General features: G+C 40.5%; 1 non-coding gene across 1 annotated transcript; it reads right to left on the minus strand.

Annotated features, from left to right (window-relative positions):
• Positions 1-5589: 5589 nt before the first annotated feature.
• TRNAK-CUU (transfer RNA lysine (anticodon CUU)) lies at positions 5590-5662 on the minus strand. The gene has a single exon. It is a non-coding gene; the product is annotated as a tRNA-Lys (tRNA).
• Between the last annotated feature and the right edge of the window lie 2273 nt (positions 5663-7935).

A 7935-nucleotide genomic window follows, 5' to 3' on the forward strand; every position in this document is an offset into this window, starting at 1 on the left:
CGTATCTGTCCTGGGCATTGGAGAATCCATTAATTTCATTATTTTCAGCAATTATTTCATTTAAAGAACAAATAATGTTACCATAACCAGTTATTTCAACTACTAATGTGGGTCTGTTTCTTAAAATCCTTTTGTTTTGGTATTTTTGTGTCCTTATTATAATAATCCTGCTTTTCCAGAAATATATTTGACTGGACTAAGAATGTTTGGTAACATAGTTAAGCATTTGTTAAGCAACATGTGGAAATGTTCACTTAACTTTCACTTCTTAGCACTTTCTTTTATGAACAATTATACATTTCTAAGAAAAAAGATATTTCGTATTTATGCATTTTTATGCAACTCCTTTATAAGCATGTATTCATAATGCCTTTAATCTTCTGTTTTGTGCTTTTTATCTTCTCAGAGCAGGGGTTCTTTGAAATATGTACTAAGTCATTGTTTAATTTCTATTTTTGTTTGTTTCTCTTCATTTATTTTTAATGAACTACCTCTTCCTGAAATTTTGCTGGTTTCATTCTTTCTAGGTAAAGATGGGAAATAAACACATAGGTATGCTCATATTCCTGAAGACAGAGTAGAAATTGATACATTTTCTGGATTATATGTCTCTAGTCCATTCTTACTCATAGTTTAATCATTGTGATTGACCTTTTCTGGATCCTTCCTAGTTTTGCCATATACTTTATGTATGAAGATACCAATGCCAGCTAATACTTAAAAGAGCCAATTCCTGGAATTGTGAATAGGAAAGGATTCATTTTTATATTTGTGTGTGTGTGTTTTACTTTTTAAAATACTTCCATGGGGCCAGCCCTGTGGCCACGTGGTTAAGTTCCCGCGCTCCACTTCAGCGGCCCGGGGTTTCACCGGTTCAGATCCTGGGCGCAGACATGGCACTGCCCATCAGGCCATGCTGAGGTGGCATCCCACATGCCACAACTAGAAACACCCACAACTAAAAATATGCAACTATGCACTGGGTGGCTTTGGGGAGAAAAAGGAAAAAAATTAAAAATATTTAAAATACTTCCAGCTCTACTTTTTCACCATATACTACTACTTTAGAAGCTCAAGACTAAGATTCACTCAATATTTATTGGCTGACTGCTGTGTACCTAGTATAGTTTTAGACACTGTAAATTCTACAACAGTAAGACATGGACCTTTGCCCTTAGGAAGTTAACAGGTTAATAGAAGTAGATGTGTACACAGCAGATGATACCAAACAGAATGTGGCAGGTGCTGTAAAGCGTATCGATTGCTGTTACTGATGTAGGTACTTCTGGCCAGGGAGTCAAGGAAAGCTTCACCAAGGAGGCTTTTGACCTTGTTCCTAAAGGATGAATAGAGTTTCAGTAATTGGGGGTTATTCCAGGCTATGTGGACTGAATTCTCTATGCAAAATATTAAAGCATTTGGCATTGAGATGAGGTACTGCTAATTGTAATTTAGGATTAGGTCATGAAGAACTTAAAAACCATGTTAAACCAGTGAATAAAACTATGAAGTTCAATTTTCCATCCAATTTCCTAATATGTTCATTCCTGCAAGTGAGATTCCTGTCTGCTCTGGGCCTGCTGCTCCCAGATGGCACCCTTTCCCCAGAGCAGTGCGCTTTCCCATAAGAACGTTATCTGTAGCTGAGGCACTGCCAGCTTTCACCTTGGAATTGTTTCTGTACAGATTTTATCTTCCTTTCTGGAATATAAGCTCCATAAGAGCAAAGCTCCTTTATTTTTTTGTCTTTGAAACCTCCCAGTGGGAATGCCAGGAATAGGTGTACTATTAATTGTGAATTTTACGCATTCAGTGTTACCTTTTTTTTTTTGAGGAAGGTTAGCCCTGAGCTAACATCTGTTGCCAATCCTCCTCTTTTTGCTGAGGAAGACTGGCCCTGAGGTAACATCCTTGCCCATCTTCTGCTTTATATGTGGGTTGCCTGCCACAGCATGGCTTGACAAGCAGTGCATAGGTCCGCACCCAGGATCCGAACCAGTGAACTCTGGGCCACTGAAGTGGAACGTGCAAACTTAACCACTGCAACACCAGGCCAGCCCCAGCATTATCCTTTTTTTGTGTAGTAAACATAATTTTTAAAATTTTAATTTTTGTTGAATTTGGTACTTAGAAGTTTCCCATCATTGAATAATATAAAAAATAAGATCTTTGACTGAAACAGAGCTTTATAGCTAGCTGTAAAGTGGCAGAGACCTAATGACTGAAGTTAAGCCCTGGGTTAAAGGTTGAATTGTGTGCTCCAGAAAGGTATGTCGACGTCCTAACCCTCAAGACTTGTAAATGTGACCTTATTTGGAAAAGAGTCTTTACAGGTGTAATCAAATTAAGATGAGGTCATTAGGGTGGGCCCTAATCCACTGTGACTAGTGTCCTTATAAGAAGAGGAAAATGCCCTGGGAGACATTTCACAGAGAGAAAACACGTACCAGCTGAGGCGGAGCCTGAAGTTCCGCAGCTGCAGTCCCAGGAACACCGGGGATTGCTGGCGACGCAAGACCTGAGAGCAAGAAGCACAGAGTAGACTGTTCGAGAGAGGTTTTGAGATTATACCTGCCTGCACAGCCTCCAGAACTGTGAGACAGTAAATTTCTGTTGTTTAGAGCCACACAGCTTGTGGTGCCTTGTTATGGCAGCCCTAGGACACTAACACCATTCTTGATTCACTAGTTCAACACTTGTTATGGAATGTCTGCCAGATGCTAATTTATGTGCTTGAGATATATTAGTGAGCAAAGTCAAACATCCTGCCTTTACCCCTGTGTTCACTGCAGCACTGTTCACAATAGCCAAGACCTGGAAACAATCCAAGTGCCCATTGACCGATAATAGGGCAAAAAAGATGTGGTGTATATATACAATGGAATACTACTCAGCCATAAAAAAAGACAAATTTATCCCATTTGTGATAACTTGAAAGGACCTGGAGGGAATTATGCTAAGTGAAATAAGCCAGACTGAGAAAGACAAACACCAGCTGATTTCACTCATATGTGGAATATAAACAAACACGAACAAAGAAAACAGTTCAGTGGTTACCAGGGGAAGGGGGGTGGGGGTGGGCACAGGGGGTGAATCGGAGCACTTATGTAGTGACAGACAAGAAATAATGTACAACTGAAATCTCACATCGATGCAAACTGTTATCAACTCAATAAGAAGAAAAAAAAGTCCTGCCTTTGTGGATGTGCATTCCACGGGGTTGGGAGAAAGTGAAGCGAAAGATACTAACGTGGTAAGTTAGACGATGATACCTTCTATGGGAAAAATAGTGTAGGGTAAAGTGGATGGTGGGGTAGTCGCCAATTAGAATAGGGTGATTGGAGTTGGGCTCATTTCTCAGTGACTTGAACAAAGACAAATTAGGGAAGTGTGACATAATACGAAATATGTATTTGGGCTCTGCCCCTGGTTCCTGACATAGAGCTGCTAAAACCCTTGTAGTTTCCTGTGTGATGGGGGTGTTAGGAACCTCTTAACACAGAGTTCCTAAATCCCTTTTAATTTCCTGAGTAATAGGGGAGTGTCTCTCATTCTAATGAGGTGACTCTTTACTGGGCTCTTGCATAGCTTCAGGATGAAGGCTGGTCACCAGAAAGATCAAACCAAGATTTAGAATGTTGAAAGTTGCAGGTTCCGACCCCTCCTCTCCCCCATACTCCAGGGAGAGAGGAGGGGCTGGAAACTGAGTTAGAAGCCTCCATAAAAATTCCCGAACTACAGGGTTCAGAGAGCTGCCAGGATGGTGAACACATCCAGGTGTGGGGAGGGTAGCACGCCAGGAGAGGGCATGGAAGACCCATGCTCCTCCACAGCTTGCCTCATGTATCTCTTTCATTTGGCTGTTCCTGAGTTGTATCCTTTATAATAAACCAGGAGTAAGTAAACTGTTTTCCTGAGTTCTGTGAGCCATTCTAGGAAATTATCAAACCTGAGGAGAAGGTTGTGGGAACCCCAATTTATAGTCCGTTGGTTAGAAGTCCAGAAAGCCTAGACTTAGAATTGGCATCTGAGAGAACATCTTCTTTAGACAAGTTGATCGCTGTCCAACTCAAAACACCAATGATCCTCCTCCCTGGCTAAACGAGAGACTATCACTTTACCCATTTCAGCTTTATCCCTCCTTTAGTCAGCTCTCCGTATAGATAAGAAATGATAGAATTGCCCTTGCTTTCGCAGAACACCCAATCCAGAAGGAGCTCTCATTTCCTTTAGACTCTCCCCCAAATTACCCAGCTAAAACTCAACTCTTATGATACGTTCTTTCTAACACTCTCTTACTGAGACATCCCACAGTTCTGCCTCGCTGCAGTGAGAAATAAACCAAACTCGTTCAACTACACGTGGTGGGTTTTTTCTTTTTTCTTTTGGTCTTTGGGTGAAGGACGTTGTCAGAATTAGGAGAGGAATGGGCAGCTTAGGCAACGGGGATGGGGGGGGCGTGGTGGGGGGAGTTGCGGGCGTGTGACTTTCTCCAAAGGGGAACAAAGAAATAGAAGGGTAGCCTGCAAGGAGACTAGGTCAAAGTTTTTATTTTGTTTTAAGATAGAGCAATAACCGCATGATTGTATGTTGAAGGAAACCAGCAAGAAGAGAGGCCAATTGGTCGTTGACTGCAGGAGAGCGGGCGGTGACTCGCGGAGGTGGAGGAACGCGCAGCGCCGTGACTGGCTGGCTCCCGGAGGAGCAGAGCAGGATCGCTCACCTGCGTGGCCGCGTGGTGAGGTCCTGGAACGCGCCTGGACGTGGCGGGCCGGTGTGTGGACGTGCTCCGCCTGATTGCTTCAAAGTTCTCAATGAAGAAGGAAAATGGTGGAAGTCCTGCCTCCCGCCATTACCTGACTGCTCCTCCGAATTGTCACATCTCAGTTCTTTTGCTCTGTCTCAAACGGCCTCGCCTTTTCCAGAACATCAACTTCCTAATATCCACCGACTTTGGATGGAAAGATCCCAAATATAGTCCCAAGAACAATGAAAGAAAACCTGAGGTCTGCGCCGGTTGTATAGGTCCGACCACAGAAAGAATCGCTTTTCACTTAACACTTCTCCAGGGGACATTCTATCCCTCCCCCACCGCAGGACAGGCCCTACACTGACAGGAAGAAAAAGTAAAATAAACAAGAAAGGAAGACACATTTTCTTGAAGTCCTCCAGCCTCCCCAACTGCTTTTACATAGGATCTCTTTCAGTTTTAGAAAAGCTGCCAAAATTGGGGCTCATAATTTTGTTAGGATAAAAGCAAAAATTGCCCTCTACCAGCAACTACGCAAGTGTGCGCAGTAACAGAGAAAATCAGTCTCAACTTTATACAGTGGCCTCTGCGTTTCCTCCGTGCTTCAAGCAGGCGGCTGGGGAGGGAACCCAGAAGGAAAGAGGAACGGCTGCTTTCAAGTGCGCAAGCGCCGTTTGAGACCTGTTCCGGTTGCAAAATATCTTTTTTCCAGAGATCTGGTTAATGTTGAAAGCATTTAAACTAATTGGATTTACAGAGCCCTTCTTAGTTATAACGCTTTGGAGACACCTTAAAAGGTTTAGGAAAAATGAAACTCCGGAGCGAAAAACGAAGGCCTGCGCCCAACGTGGGGCTCGAACCCACGACCCTGGGATTAAGAGTCCCATGCTCTACCGACTGAGCTAGCCGGGCACTTGCGAAGAAGGGCTCTCTTTTGTATCTTTTGATGAGTATACAAGCTCATTTGGTTTTCTTCCCCGTTAGTAATTCTTACTTATAAAAAAACCCCTTCAATATCTACTTTTGAATTATTTATAAGAACTCTTTAAAATATTTCTTTAATAGAACTTAGATGTAATAATTTTTATTGCGTGTGTATCCCCAGATCACGGAAAACTTATGCAAGTCTTTATTATTACTGAGGCATTGAATCTTTTTTCTGAAGTGTTTTAAAATATTTACTGCCCAATACGTTATCTTCTTTACATAAACACATATCAAGGCTATCCACCTTCTGTCAAATGACATACTGGATTCCCACAATTTTGGGCGCAGCACTAAACAACAAAGTCCAACCCCTAAGAGGTTAGTAATAGTGAAGAACAGTGGAGCTTAGCTATTTTCCTTTAATATGATCTAGTCAAGGAAAAGTTAAATTGAGGAAGGGAATTCTGTTTCAATTAAAATAAGGCTTCTTTTGAGATAAATGCCTGACAATCGAGAGAGAGGATTCTCGGAAGTCGTTATTAGCATCCAGCTCAAATGAGAGAAGCTGGGAGGAAAGGATTATAGAGTCACTGAATCTTATGGTAAAGAATGTTAATTCTCAAAGGAAAGCAGAATTGATTTTGATCAAATCATGACCAGCTGAGACAGTGGAATAATCTCCTATGAAAATATATATATTCTGAGATACTAGTCAACTTCTCTAGACAAGGAACTCTGCTAATTTCCGTGATTGAGGTGGTGTCTTTCCTACTGCTCAGAATGGCGGTGAGTTACAGCCTAATTGTTAATCTGGAAATAACAGAATTCTTAGGATACTATCCCTAAAATACAGTATTTAGAAGTTAAACACATTGGGCATCACATTTCCTGAACTAATTAATTAAAAAGTAATAATAGGGTATGGCATAAAATACTGTATGTTTAGATTCCTTAAAGTACACCTAGGATTTAAGTAGAATATGTAAAATTTTCAAGCTTAAAACATTAATACAGTCATTCAGTATGACTTTTTCTTGCAATTGCAAACTCCAGTTTATTTCTGATTATTTTATAACTTGGTAGAATGTAACTGGGAAGTGAATTTATATTTATTTGCATTTTCGACACACGTATTAAGTACCTACCATGTGTTACGTGTTCTGATAGAAGTATAAAACAGACTCTGATGACCTCAAAAACTTATCACCCTGTAAGAAAGATATGTGTAAATTACATCCCGACTTTATATGCACTACTTCCAAAAGTAATTTGGACTAATTTAATTAAAACAAACAAATCCATACCCACACCTTTTAAGTTTTGTAATGATCAGACAAATAATCAAGAACCTGAGACCACAGTTCAATGCATTCTTCCAAGATACAAGGTACAGACACAGTCCAGCCCACAAATAGGCAGTTCATCTGACAATGAGTTCAGAAAGAGCTCCAAATTCTTTATTATTAATGAATATATGGTAGGCACTAGGCATTCAAATAGTGTTTATCGCACACAAGTAGTGAAGTTAATCAAGTTTAACTGGCCCCCTAAACAAGTTTTGAGTACGTAGAGTTTACCTTCAAGGTGAACCCTCCTATAACATACTCTCTAGCACTTTCTTGGCCTACCCTGGTCTACATCAGGATCCCTCATGAAAAAGTTGCAAGTAGACTATTTCAATGAGAGTTAGGCAAATTAAACGGCTAGTCTTCCAAGTAAATTCAAATTCTTTATTTATCCATTTGTTCAAGAATAAAAACTAATGCTAATTATAATGCTTCATTAGCAGTAGGAAGCAATTGAAATTCCTCTTTTCCCCTTACTTTCTACATCCAATTTTTCAGCAAGCCCTACATATCTAAAATCCATCCACACATTTCCGCTTCCACTGCCACTGCTCTAGTCCAAATCACTCTCCTTCACTGCTTGCCCACAGGAGTGTAACAGCTTTCCAACTAGTCTCTGTGTTGTGTTCTTCCCCTTATCTATCATTCTTCACACAGAAGCAATGGAGATCATGTAATACATTAGATCATATAATTCTCTTGCTTAAAAAACTGCTGATGACCTCACAGTAGAAAGCCAATAATAAATGTGGAAGGAATGATGGAATTAGAAAATCACCATTTGGCAACCATAATAATAATAATAATTGATTCTAATAAGAATCATAGGATACTATAATTAGTGGGTGAAAGCTTCAGAAGTACCAGGATTATTTACATAGTCTCAAAACATTTCTTCACGAGATACTTATT

Source organism: Equus quagga, chromosome 20, assembly GCF_021613505.1.
Source record: "Equus quagga isolate Etosha38 chromosome 20, UCLA_HA_Equagga_1.0, whole genome shotgun sequence".
NCBI lineage: Eukaryota > Metazoa > Chordata > Mammalia > Perissodactyla > Equidae > Equus > Equus quagga.